This window comes from Thunnus maccoyii, chromosome 3 (assembly GCF_910596095.1).
Source record: "Thunnus maccoyii chromosome 3, fThuMac1.1, whole genome shotgun sequence".
NCBI classification, from domain to species: domain Eukaryota; kingdom Metazoa; phylum Chordata; class Actinopteri; order Scombriformes; family Scombridae; genus Thunnus; species Thunnus maccoyii.
Genome location: NC_056535.1, coordinates 7,869,850 through 7,878,151, shown reverse-complemented (window position 1 = coordinate 7,878,151; position 8,302 = coordinate 7,869,850). Strand labels below are relative to the sequence as shown.

Below are 8,302 nucleotides of genomic sequence, written 5' to 3'. Positions count from 1 at the left end.
ATTTGCAGATCAACATGAATCTATATGTAGGTTATAGTTCAGAGTATTATCCAAGGACAACAGCATGATGTATAACATTTGTAATTTATGACCATGAATGGACATATATTTCCTTTTTCAGGGACTGAACATTCAGTTATGAACCATTCTGTTAAACCAGCAGGCCAGCCGTTGGCAGGCTAATGATGTAGCCTACTGATAAATATGAAGATAGAAATAAATGCCATGAAGTGGAATATGCGTACTCTTTCATTTTAGAAGAGATCAGATCACCTACCTTAAAGAAAAAAAGGCTGCCTCTAGTATTCACTATAGAAGTTGAATGTTTTAATGTCTCTTTATGTTTTACTATAGAATTCAGTAATATTTGCATTTTAACCATGGCATACAATTGTCTTTTATGCTTTTTTAAATAGATAATCTGTTTGGTTTTTTAAAAACTTTTTTTGATTAGATTCATATGTTCATATGTTCACATTTATAGTTTTTATTTCCTATTTTCTAATATTTGTTAATGTCAGACAATAAATACTCTGATAAATGCACGTGTCTAAAAGGCTATTATGTTTACTGTGTGGTGGATGAGTGACAGTGAGTGCAGGCGCATCCTCCACCACACGCTCGATCATCAGTTAATTCCCCTCATGCTGCACGTCTCATGCTGATTCTGTGAACTATGAAATACAGTGTGATCAGTAGGTTTGGAGATGAACTATCTCAGACTTGTCTCTGACCCTGCTCCTCCTGTGTGCGCTGTCCTATCCGCTGTGCGCTCTGGACACTAAACTCCCCCCTCTTCTCTCCCTCCTTCTCCTGCTCACCGTCAGAGCTCGACGCGCTCAGGCACAACAGATGGTACACTACTACAGGCTGCAGGAGCGCAAGAATTTGATGTAGAAGTACTTTTATTTCTATAAACTTCACAGGAACGTTTAGTGTAACAGGAGTTGGGGGGCACTCTGAGGACAAACTCGACTTTGACGGTCTCTGGATCCTACGTTTAGAGGCGGAATTTGGTGTCAAGGTAAGTTGAGATGTTTTCTGAATTGCCGTTCAGATTTCGGAATCAATGAACTCAGCAGAATGCGCAAGAAAAACACAAATCGCGATCACTTCAAATATGTTTTCTTCTTTTGCGATGGATCGAAGTCTATTTAGATCACTAACCCTAGCCATTTAAGTTTCTTACATAATATTTTGCAGAACAAAGAACAATGAAGCTATGAAATAGCGCTCCGACGTCAATTAGACACAATCAGACCTGATGCATTAAACAAATATTTAAAAGGGTTTTTACACCATTTGGTAAAGGCAAATCAGTTGAAGTTGTATAATAGATTTGAATCTGATGGCACCCAAAACACCCAAAAACTAATCTAAACACATCCACAAAAACGCTTCTTAAAATTGACACCAAACACAAAGGCAGTGAGATGTATATTTTAATTGCTACTTGACAAAGTTTACAGTTGACGCATTAGTGTGTGTTTAAATTAAGAATGAATAGAAAATATGAGACCTCCTCATCATCCTGAATCCTCATTTCTTAGGCAGTGAGAGTCTTTCAGTTCTTATAATACAGGAGTATTATATATATTATATATTTATAACAGCACAATAGTCTCCACTGGCTCCACAGGCTCCGCTTCTCCGCATCCACCTAAGTGCTGATGCTGCAACTCTGTGGGGATGCTGATGTCAAAACACTGAGCAACATTCAAACATATAATGATCATTTTAAGTGACTTATGTCAAGCTGCCCCACCACACAAACTTTTCATATGAAAAACTAGACAGACTGCACCATGTCAAAGGTCAGTAATGTCCCCTGACAGTGTCAGTGCGGGTTTTTCATCTCCTTTGAGAAGTGGCAGAGGTTAAAGATGGCTTAGAACAGAGCAACTTGAGGCATATTGTCATTGCTAAACAGTGGACGGTGATACATGCCCTTTACAAATGAATCGAATAAACCTAATCAAGACTTTTATTGAAATTGAAAACCCTTTTTATTCTGCTTCAAATATATAATTAGATTTTTGTTAGGTCAATGGTCATCAAATACCACATGCAAAAGAGAATTTTCTTGTTATTCAAAACACATGCACTGATGACCTTTGTACGCAGACATTAAAATTAATTAACTTTTTGGAAAAGAGCAGTAATCTAGTGTTTTGCATTCTGCAAAGGTGCAAGTTCATAAAGAATAACTCCTGCTACCATCAGCATGCAGTGAAAAGATTAGGCTTTTTTTTACTGTAGCAGCCTGCGAGACACTAATCTCTCTCAACTCTGGCATGTTCCTTGCCTCAGAAGAACATTAGAGAGCAGACACTGACATTTAGTTCAAGGCTTTCAGTAAAACTGAGAATAATCAGGTCTCAATCTAGCCCTTGACATTCATTATTATTAATCTGCTATTTAGGTTTTAAGTCAGTTCTTTGCCACTGACAGCACACAGCCCTGCTGATCAACACACTCGGATTTACACAGGAAAAGAAAATCCGCTGTGGGAGCATTTCCACTATAGGTTGATACCATTTATCCATATGTCACATCCTTAAGGCCCTTTAAGATGAGGGATGCACACTGGGTCACCAGTGAGCTGTATGTAATGATTTGTTCAGTCCCAGAAGAGGTCCGGTCTTGCAGTGGACCCCAGGTGGCTTGTGGCAGCAGCAGCTACAGGAAAGCGCAGCAGATTACCACATAGCCTCGCAATTTGTACACAATTAGATCTCCGGGGAGAGCCTCTCAAACTTTGTGATGCATCCGCTCTTGATTCTGAGCAAGCTGCTGGCATGATAGAGAAATGTGGAAATGTGAGGATTGCTTTGAAAATGTGACGGCAGATGTACAAATTTGTTAATACTGGTGAAATAATTAGGGTAACAGTGATAAATGAATATGAATAAATGAATGGAAATAAATAACTCGGCAGGCGGCAGAGTACAGTATAAATAGCTGTGGTATGAATTTCTGGAAGTCTGTTCATTCATCTGATTCCATTTTATTCATTTTTTTTATCTCCCACTGCAACAATGTAATCCAAAATGCGATGTTAACATTACTTTCTGCCTTTAGTAATACTTTGCTCCTCTGTATGCAGTACATATTGAGCTCACAGGTGGTCCACCTCCTGCAAGTTTCCTTTGTCTGTAAGATATTATGCTTACATTTTTTCTCTTCCTTGCATGTGGCTTTGTTTGTGCTGATTTTAAATTTAAATTTTATGGAAACCATGGAGAGTGTTCAACAACTCATACTCCTGTGCAAGAGCCACTCAATAAACTAATGTCACCATGTGCACTCTTAGTCAGGGAGAGCACTGTGCTGAAAACCTGAAATGTGTGTAGATCAAATCATACACTGAGCAGCAATATTGAGGCATAAATTGGTATGTACTGCAGCAAAGACATCATGCGGAGGGCCAGCAAGATTACCCAATACTGAGATGCGGTTCTTTTCCTTTATCAAAAAACACTGCTCTGTTCTTACAAGTGGAGACTGTGGATGCACTGATGCTGATCCTTGTTAGTTCATCTTGCCATACAGTATGTTTGCCCAACTTTTTATGTGTCTACATGGCTGAGATTCATTTTCTCCATGGAGAGTGAAGAGTACACACTTTGACACTAAAGCACAGGAATTGTCACTGTGCTGCTGACATTATTGTAGTGTCAGAGATGCTCCCAATGTGGGATTTCATTATATTGTCGCCAGTGTTGTGAGAAAATAAGAGTAGTGGGTGTTTGAGTATGAGTGAGGGACTTGTATTATACAAGACAAGGGAGTTTAATGACTTAAGTCAGAGATAGTATCTCATAAGTATGGAAGGGTTAGATCTGAAGTAATAAGATAGGACTGGCTCTTTTTATGAGAACTGTAATATGTGGACTGTGAATGTAGACTCTCTCTTTGAAGAGTAGAATCAAAAGCATGTGGATACTCAACCACTGCAGAGGCTGAATGTTGTATTGACTTTACATAACCCACATGTGAGGTATACCTTACAAATACAGATTTTTGCCAAGTAAACTGTACATTTTCCCATTATTGCCTTACCCACTGAGTGGCCAAACGTATCGCAGCATTTTAAAAATGTCCACAGAGGAAATTAAATTACATGATACATGTTTGCTCATGAGAAAACATTTCCAAACAGCCTGCAGATGTGTTCGCTTTCATGAATGTGATGTCATGCAAATATGGTGCTTTAAATATCACTTTTTGCAGAGCAAACCATATCCTGTAAACTAAGAAAATAAATCATGGAGACGTTCAGCTCTACATATGTTAAATGATTCCACCATTATTTCTGATTAAGTGTTGAATATTTGAGTTAATGGGCTTCATTTTATCGCTTCTCCAGTTTTACTGCCACTGCTGTCCACCCATCAAACCCAGTCCAACACTGTCCTCACATGACTCAAGCAGCCAAGCAAAGATAAATGACACCATGAAGTCAGAGAGTAACTGCAGCAACACATAGGTTATTTTTTGTAGCAGTGCTTGTGCTCACTCCATTTACAGTGGATCAATATCCTGCTGTGAGAAGCGAGTGAGAGTAAAATGAGGGGGCTACTACAGTGAATAAATCCTGCAGTGATACCTGTAGCAGTCGCTAAGCAGTCGTGCCATGCAGCATCTGACATTAAGCTGCTAATCTCAGCATGAAAGAGAAGATGCTCACATTTGTGACAGATTTATGAAGGATGCATTAAAAATGAGGACAGAAATGTACAGTGTATGTGCACACAGGAGTAGTTGATTGTCAGCATCCTTGTTTTAAGAGCTAATTCATACACATAGTAACTTGATCTATGCTCACTTATAAATCATTATGTGCCAGTAAATTTCACTACTGCCTTTACACAAACCGTTGTTCATATTATCCTCTATCTGTTATAGTATTCTTCTTATTGTTATGGGTACACTTTTTTTGCAATCTGACTTACCCTCATGCAGCTTTTTAAAAAATAGATTCATAAACTGAATTTTTGATTAGATTTTTCCCATTGGTGGGTGCTTAGAAGGAGGCAGGACCAAGGCGCAGGTGATCCGCCAATTGAGAGAATACATGTGATGTCATCAAATTGCATAAGTCACCAGAGTCACTCCCACTCATATTGGTATTCAGAGAGCAATGTGAAGTCATACTTTATTTGTGGCTGTGTAATGTCAACAAGTCCAACACTTCAACTCAAATTTGTAATGAAATCAAGCTTCTTTGTTGTTGCTAACCTTGCAGTGATGCAGAAATGTACACCAGGGTGTGTCAGTACACTCTGACATCACTAGACCCAACCACACTCATCAATGATGCTGACAGACAACCACAGTAGGTAGCGAAACATTGCTTTCTAGCCTGGTGGACATTACTCTTAAAAGACCCTCAACAACCTCAATCAGCTTGTTACTATGAGCGACGAAAGATTTGTATTTTTTGTTTTTGCTTGTGCTTTTCTCACTGGTTTGAACTGACCAGGGCTCTGTTAGCAACATTTGAATTAGAATCTGTTAACAGCTGTGGAGTTGTTTACTCATGTTGCCAGACCACTGTCAATCAAATTCGATGAAACCAAACCACACCCACACAGTCCTGATGATTTTTTGCGTGTTTAACTCCTATTTTCTGTGCCTTCAGTTTAGATTTGAGTAGGTATGTTTGCTCCAAAGATTTGTGATTTGTCTGTAGTGTCACTTCACAATTGCCACAGTCTCTGAACACATTAGACAAACTGGTTTTTAACTACCTGTGGAAGTATTTACTCTGTTTTACACACGTAACTACAGTCATTGTGTATTGGGCTCTGAGCACTTCCAAAATGCGGGTGACCTACACTCAACAATGTACCAGAACGCCTTCTGTGACACACACTGCTGCTGCTGATCTGCTAAAGGTGCCTCTAATGCTACGCTTTCTGTCTAGAAATGAGGTCAGTGTCCATTCTTGATTAAAAGCTCTGTTTTTGCTGTATACTTTTCTCTTTTTAGAGCACTTTTCTCTGACTCGTGTCACACCTCACCTCTGGTCTCTTTCTGACATGATTGAATCAGTCAGCAGAGCGCTGAAGCTTTGCCTTGCTCCTGCACACAGTGGAGCGGCTTGCTGATCGCTGGTTTATTCAAAGTTTATCAATATTAAACATATTGCATATCCAAATTGCACCAAATTGCACACTGCACTACCATAGGTCCCCAGCCATGCAACCACCAAGTGTGGAGTTGATTGGTTGAACAGTTCAAGAGATACATGAAGGACATACATACAGACAGTGACTCCTTCCTTTAGTAGAGAGATATTATTTACCTTGTGTTGAGCTACAAGCTATATACTGTGTGCACAAACAATATGTATCAGGAAACTAAATTTCTGGCCACTTTTCAAAATCCACCGTCCAGTGACTGTTTGGTGCCTCATACAGACAGCTGTCAACTGTGGCTTTTACTTTTTCAGGATATTTTGTTTGTTTCCGTCTTGGTATTACAGCTCTATCCATTTGTTGCAGCACTACAAAATTTGTTTTGCCATTCAGTATTGTTAAGGGAGGTGATAACATATCATATGAAAAAGTGACGTCAGTGCAAACCTATGGGACGGGTCATTCTCGTCTGTGCTGTTTTCTTCACCAACTGCTCTTCCACTTGTTACAGGCATCTGGGAACATGTTACTGACACTGACGCTGTCATCAATTATTATGGGTGGTATCAGGGGAAGAACAGAGCAGCTGCCATATTTTAATGACGTGTGTCACTGCCTGTACTGTTTATGAAATGGGAAACAATTACTGTCATATAAAAAGGTGAGGCTGATTTCATCAAATGGAACTGAGACCACATCTCATTGTAAATGTGTAGAAATCAAACAGAAGGAGTGTTTTCTGCCCTCAAACCTCATCTTTAGTGAAAGGGTTACTTATGGCACCATGCAGCTTCAAAGAGCCACCCTGCCTAGCATCCACAAATAGAAAATTTGAAGGGGAATTTTAAATGGAAATGGATTAATATTTCACCTCAGCATTGATTCATGCTGCCACTGTAGACATTTTCATGTGCAAGTGTGTTGCTTAAGCAAAGGCATGTGATGACGTCACAGTGGTCTTGATCTGGCACATCCTCTCCTTTCCACTGTGCATTAGAAGTAATGGACCTCCTGTGTGGAGCATTGCTGTCATCACCACTTAGTATGTCACCCCAGCTGCCTGCTCTGTCATTTTCTCATTCATAATAGTGGTAGAGATAACACGGGTTGAGGCGATAAAGGCTATGATAAGTGGAAGGTATTATTATTGATTTGTGGTGTTTGCTGACTTCGTCCTGAAGAAATACATGGCATTTTCCATGATTGCACATGAGTGTGCAAGGTAATTCCTCAGGTGACATTTTATGCATCAACTTAAGCCCGTAGAATGGCCGTTATATGCAGCGAAACACTGATGAAATGTGTTGAAATTTCCAGTGACTCACTAACAACATATATTTCAGTTACTAACCAAAGTCAGTGCAAAAAACTATACTGTTGTTGTAACAGAAAAATAGACAATTTTCTGAGAGGAACAGTTACACATTTCCATAAAAATAGAAATGAAAGCTTCCAGGTTCTGATGTTTCATGCATCCGTCCTCTTATTAGATTCTCTGTCCCTTTTCATATTGTCTCCTCTACATGTTGTACTGTCTGTACTGCATGTTGCACAGGTGAAGGACAGGGGAAATCTATTTTCATTAAAGTTGCATGACAGAGCCTGAAGACAACCGGCAGTTACATGAACACAATCGATGGTGGTCCCTCATGCTCTGGTAGTTTGTCACTGCGGTGACGTGGGTAGAAATGTGCTTTGAGTTGACCCTTGATTCAGGACTAAATGATGTTCTAGTGTCGGCCTAGAGTGGTAGACTACTGCACCATTTTTAGACTTATGGAGTATGAACATGTTTTATGATCTGTGCATTTGCTGTCTTTGAGCTGGATTTTAAGCATGATAACAAGCTCAGTTTGTGTGTTTTAAATTTTGAAACAGTGCAGTGTTGGCTGCTGGCAGAAAAGAAGAGGAGGTATGCAGTATACAGTATGCAATTAAATCAGAAATGTTAAAGGAGGTCTGAATCAATAGACAGAACAAGTCATGCCCTGCAGGACTCATCACTTACAGCATGTTGTATTTTAAAAATTAGTGATTTGCAAATCAAAATAAATAATTTAAATGTTTAATTACCATTTAAAGTGATGAAACAAAGAGCATTTATATGCATCTGCCATTATCTTAATAATGAAACTGGAACAACACATTTATGGCTTTCA

At 39.2% G+C, this 8,302-nt stretch overlaps 1 protein-coding gene across 1 annotated transcript in view; it reads left to right on the top strand.

Annotated features, from left to right (window-relative positions):
- Positions 1 to 818: 818 nt before the first annotated feature.
- camkvb (CaM kinase-like vesicle-associated b) overlaps positions 819 to 8,302 on the top strand; it is a 42,238-nt gene continuing 34,754 nt past the window's right edge. Inside the window, exon 1 of the mRNA XM_042406602.1 lies at positions 819 to 1,024. The gene's annotated coding sequence lies outside the window, so the exon portion shown is untranslated. The remainder of the gene's footprint in view (positions 1,025 to 8,302) is intronic.